This window comes from Belonocnema kinseyi, chromosome 8, assembly GCF_010883055.1.
Source record: "Belonocnema kinseyi isolate 2016_QV_RU_SX_M_011 chromosome 8, B_treatae_v1, whole genome shotgun sequence".
NCBI lineage: Eukaryota > Metazoa > Arthropoda > Insecta > Hymenoptera > Cynipidae > Belonocnema > Belonocnema kinseyi.
In genome coordinates this window covers 103,858,113-103,866,843 of record NC_046664.1, presented here as the reverse complement: position 1 = coordinate 103,866,843, position 8,731 = coordinate 103,858,113, and the positions used below count along the sequence as shown (strand labels likewise).

Genomic DNA, 8,731 nt, shown 5'->3' with positions numbered 1-8,731 from the left:
AGAAGAGTGGCCCTAGAGCCATTTATCACGTTTGACGTGTAGCCCCTCCCGCCCACCCCGCATCAACAAATTCACCGTAAACTTGGACTTCATAATACCAAGTTCCAATGTATGTGTTATTTGTGAACTACAAAAGAATTTAGAATTTCGTTTTTGAAAATTTTGGTATTTTTAGAGTTTCGTAACCTATAGGGCTGAAACCCTTATTCTTTCGGCCAGGTGTTCGTCTGTTCATCTTAATTTTCCCCTCCTCATTTATATCTCGATACCCCAATTATCCCATTTATGCGTTGGTAACCCATCAGCCCTTGGGACCCCTCCAAATCAGAACCCCCTTATGTCACAAGACCACACACTTATCCCTCAGGTCCATACTTATATTTAGGAACCTCACACAGAAAAAACTAAGAATAAAATTTGTTGCCGGAAATTTTTTAAAGCGATAAAGTTTTGTTTAGTCAACTTCGCGTCTTTAAAAAAACATGTGTTTGCTATGGAAAAACAAAAGAAAGTTTAACCGATATTTGTGTAAAGTTTATCCTATGATGTTAATTTTTGTTACAGAGAATCTTTCGTCGGAAATCGATGTAAAGTTTATCTTCTTTTTTTTCTGTGCACTTATCCTTCGAAACTCTTCCATTACTTCAGCTATCTCTCAGAACCCCCTCATCCAACAAGAAGTTACCTTTCCATCGGTAAGCCGCTTTTCCGCTGAGATCCCACTCATCTCCATGCTCCCCTTTAACCCACGGGACCCTAGCTATCCCTCAGATCAGAACTCTCTTACACTACGAGACTATACATATCCCTCAGGCTTACACTTAGGATTTCCACTTATCCTTTGGGACCCCTCCATCAATTTAGCTATCCCTAAAAATCCCTTCATCAAACAAGATGTCACCTCTCAGTCGGGACCCCACTTATCCGCTAGGATCACACCCTTCCTCAGGATCCCTCCTAATCCATGGGACCCCATCTCCTTATATCTCAGGAACGCACGTATCAAACGTTACATTTTTTTTTGGAAGTCTTAACGGAATCACGTAATGCAAGGAAAAGCCTAAACTCGTAACGTTGTAGTCGTTATAGTCATGACGAAGTCAGTAAAACTATATTTGAAGTCGTACGGCCGAAGTCACACGACATTGATAAAATAACGTTACATTGACTTCAGCGGACTTCGAAGTGAATGCCCCTCGATTGGGACCTCAATTGTCTCGCGGGAACCCACTTTCCCTACTTATGAAATGTAAAAATTTTCCTATAAGATTATGATAACGTAAAATATAAAATCTTGCTACAACTCCTGCTTTGATTTATTAAGAACTTTATGCATATGGGGATATTTTTTAAGGAGTAATCTCTGTGCATAAATCAGCATATTTTCCTTAAAATAATGTAGTTTAGCATACTCACCCTTTTTAGGACGTCACATAATATAACATTTTATTTTCGATCTAATTAGGGGGTTTCCAATTATTTTGAATAGTTATACAAAAAATCCCTTTCCCATTTTTAAAAGTTTTCCATCATTTTTTTATCTCAAAATATCCATTTATTTAAATTTACTTTATTTTTTAGGATTCCTAGTTTTAACGTTTCTAATCTGTACTCTCTAAATCGGAATTAATAAAAAGTTAGCCACTGATTTACTTTAATGAAAGTTTTTCGTAATTACTAGTTTTTTTCACTACACCAAACTCTCGCTTTCAGTTCAGTGTTGAGGGTTGCCTTTAAATAGCCTTGAACTGAATTCGGGGGGATCGAAACGTAAATAGGCAGGGTCGCCTGAACCGCCTCCAATTGGATTGCATGCTATTGCACAATATACTTAAACGAGTACTCGTGCACTACGGTCTTTACAAGACAAATGTCGCACCCGCTCTCGCCCTTTTCCCCTGAGGAACTGCGTGAGCCAGCAGTTCTAGGAAGGCCGAGAACGAAGTGACTGAGAGCGAGCATTTGGTGTATTTCTTTCAATAGGTTTCAAATGCTTACTGGAGTTTTAGTCAAAAATGAACAATAATTAAAATACATTTTTACTAAAGCAAGTTAGTGGTTCATTTTGCACTAATTTAAATTTTGAGTATACATATTTTGATGAAAAATAAGAAAAAAACAATAGAACAAATGTTTTTAATAATTATAACTTTAAATAATCTTATTCTAAAATAGATGCGTTAGTTAGTACCTAAAAATAAAACTTTCAAAGAAGTTCTTTTGCATGCAATTTTAGAAATGTTCATTAGAAATGTACTTACCATTTCGGTAGGTTTCAAAGAAGCGAATGTTTGGTGAAGAAATTAAACTTACCTGAAAAAAATTTTTTTTTAATAACCTAGTTAAAAAGTATATTCAAGTTTCAGGAGTTGCTTTATAGCAATACAAACATTTTTATAATTTTAGAAAATGTTGTCAGTATATTTTTCTAAAAATATCACTTTATTCAATAAAAATTTATGAACAGCGTTTCTGAATAGTTCTTAAGTATGAATTATATTCCATAATATGTTGTTATTGCTATTATAAATATAAAATTAATAAAGTAAAGTGGATTCAAATTGGCAAAGGGGAGTTTTTTAATCAATTTTAAATCACATATGTGACGTGTGCCGAAGAAAGGGGGCTTAATCTAAAAAGTGAGATTTTTCAGGGCGAGCGGTTGAAGTCGACTCGATAGAAGTGACTTTTAGGAGAGAGGGAAGACTCGCGAAATCTTCTCTCTCCACTTACCACTACATTCTGACGGAAAGAGATAAGTCGTAGATGCAGCACACGGGCGGGGTAGATGAGTCGCGGAGATGTAGTGGTAAGTGGTGGGAGGTGCTTCATGGAATCTCGAGCTCTCGAGCAAAAGCCCGATGACTCGGGTACCTAAGAACTCAATTATTAGCAATAATAACGCACGGAAATTTGTTCCAAGGGTTTCATTAAATAGAGCAACTCAAAAACTATCGAAAGGTGTAAAAACCTCGATTTAGATTTTTTTAGAGTAAGCCCCCTTTCTTCGGCGCACGTCACATATATGTAAATGTTTTGAAAATTAATATGATATGTACTGATATTTATATCACCTTCTTGAATTTTAAGTATTTTAAAGTGTAAGAATTTTTAATGAAGCTAATGTTTTGAAATTATAGAGATGAGTTTCTTGCTTAATCTATCATAAAATTATCCATTGATAATATGGCGAATATCGAGAGGAAGGCTACTAATAATCAGTGAAATTTCAGTAATGATTATTATTATTCTTTTTTAATTATTTAAAGCAGTTTAATAGCATTCAGAAAGTAATAGGGCACGTAAAATAAATCGACGTACATAAATTAGTATGATTAATTTTAATCAGAGACACCCATAACAAAGAAAATTTAAAATCACTTACTCTAATTGAATTTTAATTTCAAAATTAACTTTGAATCCTTCATGCTTTAAAAGAAGTACAATATTGACGATGAAAAGCAGTGAAATTTTCACAGAAGTGATACCCTGCTCTGGCTATTGCAACCAGATAAATCTTACTGGTTCAGTTTAGGAGAGTGCACTATTATTAAATATATTTTTCAGTAGACTCAGGTTTAAGAGTCTCTTTTTCAATTACCTTCACAGCTGATACAATAAAAACATACAGGCTTATATATAAAACCACTCTGCCAATTACTGCACAAAGGTAGTATAAATAGGTAGATGGAGTATTGAATATGAAATGAGGCTCACGGGAAATTGCTAAATTCCAGTAATATTCTAACATACGCGTTGAAAAAAATTAATGGATTGAAAATATTAATGAGCCGCATAGCGTTCACCTCGATCAGACCAGTAAAACAATAACTGAACTTGGGCGGCAAGAAATATTATAGGTCGCAGAACTATTATTACATACATAATTAGGATATCCTTAACGCCCCCGTAACGGATAACAAAATCTCGAACCGGAATTTCATTAACCTCTCAGTTATAACAGAATGTTCGTGAAAGAAAATATTTTTTCATTTGACCTAGGTAAGTAATAGGTTGGATTACGCCAAGATCGACAACATGATCGACGTTGGCCTCAAATCTTTTCCTTAAGTAAAATTTCTTGCATCTCATTCCGTATGGGTAATCTTCAGCCTGGTATTATTTACTATTTACTGTTCCCAATAGGCTTCTACTAACAGGCGGTGATTTTCATATGAAGCACCTTGTGGTTAAATTTTCATGTGTATTTTCTAAAGAAAATTACTATGAAACAGGTTGTTTACAGCGATGAATTGTATAAGTGATTATAAGCATCATAGACGAGGTAATTCAATTGCAAAAACTGAAAATTGGTCTCTTAGAACAGAATTACCTATATTTTTTCCATTTAAGAATCTCACACAAAATACATGAATAACAAATGCGTTAAAAACTCGTAATTTAGTGTACACGGTTACACGCACCCATAAAATCTCGCGAAATCGTTTAAAATCTCTAAAAAAACTTTTGAAATCACTTGCAATATTTTGAATGCTTGATTTCTTTGTAATAGGGGAGACCACCCTACAGTATATAATTAATCTACAGTAGATAGTCGTTATTTAAAAACGCAGACATAATTAAATGATTATTTCTGATTTTGATTTATTACCAAATATAGAGTCCTAACTATTAATTGAAATTAAATAAATACTTTACGCACATTAGTTTTTTTAATTCATGATTATTTACTGTAAGATCATTACCTATTGTAGGGTGGTCTCCTCTATTCTTAAATTTTATGAAATCACTTGAGATGTTTTGAAATCCCATAAATATTTAAACTCTTTTCAAATACCTCAAGTTAAATAAAAATATTTTTTTGTAACGCTTGCAGGAATGTTCGAATTTAGCAGCATGTATAAGGCGCAGGATGTGAACAATTAAGAAACCTTGTTAAAAAGCAATTACATATAAGAAGAGTTTCTAGCTGTTACACTTGCGCACTTTGAGTAACATTACATATTACATATTACATATTAAAATTATATATTAAAACGAACCTATTTGTCAGACAAAATAGTGTGTCAATAGTGTATGAGAGGTGAATAGTGATGGACCAGTTTGAACTTATAAGTTACCTTCACTGACTGACAAATTATCAATTTCCCATAAATTTCCAGACATTTTGGGTATTTTCATAAATTTCGAAAATTCTCGTAATTTATGATATACCAAATGTTCAAAAAGTTCCGTAAAATTTCGGAAAATTTGTTTTTATTATTTCTCAAATCGAAAATTCCCTCCATTCATTACAAAAAATATCGTGAACAAACAGGTGCTGATGGCAGGAATATTTTAAAATCTTTTCTCGAAACCCTCGAAAATACTCAGTCTTTTGAAAATCTTTGAAAAGGCCATGAAATTCCTTTAAAGCTCATGAAATCCAGCGAAATCTTTTGAAACTCCTTTAAATTCCTTGACATTTTTAAAAATCTTTCTAAATTCTTCGAAGTTCTGTGAAACCTTGGTAATATTTTTAATCTCTCAAAATCTCTCGTGTTCTTTTGAAATTCCATGACATCCTTTGAAATCCGTTAACATATTTTGAAAAGTTTTATAACGCGTATCAGTCCTAGGAAATCTTTGGAAATGCATAAAATCTGTTGAAATTTTTAATTTTGGTGGACGCCGACAAGACGAGTTCCCTAGAAAAAAGGTAAATAATTGTGTTCTGAAAGTATTAAAATCTTGTGCCTGTTAACAGGGCGTTCAGCGATTCTTAAGGACGACATTCACGTTCTGCTCCAGGTTTTCCAGATCAAGAAGTCAAGTTTTTCCATTTCTCCTTTTTTCATCAAATAATGAAATAACCGTTCGTTATAGATGCAAAAAATCGCCATTCCTTTTTTTATTGCTCAATCATTTTTTAAGAAAGTAGAACCATAAATAAACGAATTCTTAATTTCACAGAAAAAGCAAAGTGTTAATAAAGCACCAATATCAGGGTACCATATACCTGTAACAAAAATTACCCTTGCGGTGTGAATGCTGCACAGTAATTTAGGGTACAGATTCTCAATCATTTGGGTTACGAAGTGTCCATTACTTGGGGTACGAAGCATCGATCAACTATACCTACTACTTTGTGTACGATGCGACGTGTCCGCTTCTTGTAGTTGAAATGAGAAACGTCATTCGACGTACAATCTTTTTGCTCGTACCTTTTTAAATACTTTTTAAGATTTGAAATAGCCATGTCTAAATGCATTGTTTATTATTTTGACAGCTTTGCCAATTGTACGCTCTGGTCAATGAATTTTAGAAGGTGCATTGTTCGCACTTTGTAAAATTGAGCCATTAGGTATTTTCGATTATATGGGGATATTCAAGATGTCTGCACGCTGAGGGCCAAACACTAATACCAAATACATGGGACGAAACTTTATTTTTATAATAACTTGGAAAATAATTTATTTTCACGATAAGTGTATACAGGTATCATTTTTATATTTTAAAAGCTATTAAATTAAATAATAAAATCGATATTTTTTTTGTAACTGTTACATTTTTTTCAAGTTACAAACTAATAGTACATTGTGCGACACGAGTGAAATCGCTTTTCTCCCTAGTTACATCCGATACTTTTTCCAACAACTTTATAAGTAAAGTGTGAGTGAATCGAAAAAAAGCAATCTGTGTATATTTAATATGTTCATTTAGGTTATGTCCTGAAGCCCCTCTGACGTCATTCTTATTTCTTCCCTAGGGAGCAAAATGGTCAAATCGCCATCTGCACATGCGTCAACTGTCTTTTGTTCCCAGTGCTCTGAAATACCTTACTTTGCGTTCACTCTAAAGGCATGCAAAGTCGCACTTTTTATGCAAATGTTGGAAAAATTAAGTTTTATCCTCTGGGATTGGTATTATTTTTTGGCCCTCATTGTACAAACATCTTGTCAGCTGACGTTACAACTTGAAATACTTTATATTAGAAATCGTAAAGCATATATACTTGGAGGGAACCAGGCAATGGCAGAGTTGGTGGAAAAATGCGAGAGACAGACTATGGGTTAGCGGAATAAGCTATCTCTCTCGCGTAGCAATCTGATTGGCTTTTTACCGCTCCCATTTAAATGAAGGTTAGATAGTGTTTATGTATGCGCTAGTGTAGAGCTATTTATGGAACAAAATTGAAAAGACCAATCACGTTGCTGTGCGAGAGAGATAGCTCATCCTCCAGCTCCAATCAGTGGTGATAGAACGCGGACATGACTGGCATGCGCAGTAGTTATTCCTATGTACTTTTAGGTTATGTAAGGCCATGTGTCAACTTAAAAATACACAAGAATCACAATTGCGCATGCCAGAGATATCCGCGTTTGCTCAGAATAGAACTTTTTATCTTGAATAATTCGTACCTTAATACGAATACATAGTACATCATATGCATGTTTAGATTACTAGAAAAGTAGAGCATATGCATGCTGAATTCCCCGCGCATGAAGTTGTTCGATATTTAAGATGAAAAGGTCTTTCTATACGGGTATTAATAGCATCCTGAGATTTGGATACGGCCGTCATAATAATAAGTTTAATTTCATTAATTTAGCAGAAAAAAATTTATTTAAATTAGAAATAAAGAATACGAGAACTAAATCTAAAATTATTTATGGGCTATAGAACTATAGGATTTAAATAATAATTTAATTTTGGTCGATATGAAAATTTTTACTCAATTCTCGTACTGTTTGTTTCGTAATTATTTAAATGGAAATAACAGAACTTCGATTTGAACTTCCCGCCAACAAAATACGCAAATTTATATTTATAACACGAGCATTACACCTTTTTTGACCATAAATAATATTATGAAAAATATAGTAAACATTCTAAACATTCATGCATCAGAAAGAAAGATTCAATAAACTTGATTACAGACCATCGGAATCCCATCCCTGGTAATTTGAATCATTCTCATAACTAGAAACCTAGATTCACAAAGTTTCTTCAACTTTTCTAAGACCATGGCATGTTTGATATCAACTGTCAAATTTTCAAGACAGTAAAATCTAACTTTTCGTACCCCACCTAGCCGGTATTTCGTACCCTAAATACTCGGTATGTCGTATCCCAAGTTCGAGAGATATTTGAATCCCTACCATGGTACAGTGAACGCCGTTATAATTTTACCTGCAACAAAATATACCCACAAGTTTTTACTATTTGGAAATAGTTTAAGATCTGTAAGATATTTGAGAAATCTTTCGTATTCGTGAGGAATCATTGAATTCGTTTAAAATCTTTCAAATTGTTTTGAAATTTTTGAAATCTGGCGTACTGTACAATCTTTGAAATCTTTAAAATATTTGTTAAATCTTTCTGAAATCTTTTATATTCATTTGAAATCATAAAAATATTTTTAATCTATGTAAAATCTTTCGCAAGCTTAGAAATCTGGTTTATTTCCTTTTTAAAATCTTTGAAATCTTCATAAAATTTTTGAAATCTGGTTTACACGCTTTTTCAAAATCTTTCAAATCATTGCAATCTTTATGAAATGTTCGAAATCTTTATGATCTGGTGTACGAGGTGTGTTCAAAGAGTAAGGTGACTTTTAAATTTTCGCGGGCTACGTACATTCAAGTTTTAAATTTTTTGTTTTATTGTGTTGATACACTCGTCACGTTCATATGTTCACAGTTTTGACTATATAGTTCGTGTTGTTTTTCTGGCAGAGGCGTAAAAGGTTAGAAGGGTTTGGTGTGCTCGGCGATTTTCTTCTTTCGAA

The 8,731-nt window shown here is 33.4% G+C and overlaps 1 protein-coding gene across 3 annotated transcripts in view; it reads right to left on the bottom strand.

The window, feature by feature from the left end:
- LOC117179102 (elongation factor-like GTPase 1) overlaps nt 1-8,731 on the bottom strand; it is a 495,923-nt gene that overhangs the window by 181,334 nt on the left and 305,858 nt on the right. Inside the window, exon 6 of one of the 3 annotated variants that reach the window (XR_004467860.1) lies at nt 2,284-2,313. The exons of the other annotated variants lie outside the window; for them this stretch is intronic. The gene's annotated coding sequence lies outside the window, so the exon portion shown is untranslated. Of the gene's footprint in view, nt 1-2,283; nt 2,314-8,731 lie in introns of those variants that run through there. 3 annotated transcript variants of the gene reach the window in all.